Here is a 942-nt window from a genome sequence, read left to right on the forward strand (position 1 = left end):
TGCACTTTGTTCTCCATATTAAATCATATGCATCATAGATCTTTCAGGACAAAATTACTGATGCACGGCATATGCACTCCTTTAACCACTGCAGTTTACCCTAGCAAAGTATTACCGAATGTGAGAGTTAAGACTATAGAAAGGAAATAGCATGCTCTATTTTCTTCAATTTAATTGTCATGTCTCAGTTTTTTTTCCCCATAATGATTTAATCTTGTTGAAAATTTTGAGTCCACATTCTATTGATGGGGCCCTCCAGTAATTGGAATAAGTTGCCAAAATTATTTTTTGACTCTTGTAGGCCCTAAATTTTATGTCCAGTAACACGTCACAAAATTAATGACTGTCTCCAATTTTTTGTTATTACTTACTACTTCCTACATGTTTTTGTTTAAGATGTACATTTCTTTGTGTGGCTTCTTCTATGTTTACAAAGCGTGTTTCTGCTGGAGACTGCCTGGTCTCAGCTCAAGATAATTGATGTATCTACAGACTCTAAACTTTCAGCACTGTAATTTCGCATCTTTTAATCAGTTTGGCCTTTTCCTATACTTTCACTGTAAGCCCAGTATGTCCTTTACCTGACTTATTCCCATTTTGCTGACTTAGCACTCTCTATAGTAGCTTGCCCTCCCTGAAGAGAAAAAACGATGATTGCAGTAGCAAGGCCTCGTAAATAACATCAATATTGAAAAGCAACAACAAATAAGCAACTATGACATTGGAGCCGGTTTTCACTACACACCCCACAGAGAAAGCTTTCCTCGTGCATTCAGGATAAACAAGTATTTTGTAAAGTCGGGGTCTCATAAATACAAGCCAGAAGTGCTTGCTTTCTGGAAAGTTTCAAATGAAGGACAAACCGGAGGAGGGGCCGCCGCCGCCGCCCCCCTCACGCTAGGGCGCCCCAAGCCGCCGCCTCACAGCCCCGAGGCGGCCTCG

General features: G+C 40.8%; 1 protein-coding gene across 1 annotated transcript in view; it reads left to right on the forward strand.

Moving 5' to 3' along the window:
* The first annotated feature begins 875 nt into the window (after nt 1–875).
* SLC38A11 (solute carrier family 38 member 11) overlaps nt 876–942 on the forward strand; it is a 26887-nt gene continuing 26820 nt past the window's right edge. The window contains exon 1 of the mRNA XM_009274898.1: nt 876–911. The gene's annotated coding sequence lies outside the window, so the exon portion shown is untranslated. The remainder of the gene's footprint in view (nt 912–942) is intronic.

The sequence above is a fragment of the Aptenodytes forsteri genome, unplaced genomic scaffold (genome assembly GCF_000699145.1).
Source record: "Aptenodytes forsteri isolate BGI_AS27 unplaced genomic scaffold, ASM69914v1 Scaffold255, whole genome shotgun sequence".
NCBI classification, from domain to species: Eukaryota; Metazoa; Chordata; class Aves; order Sphenisciformes; family Spheniscidae; genus Aptenodytes; species Aptenodytes forsteri.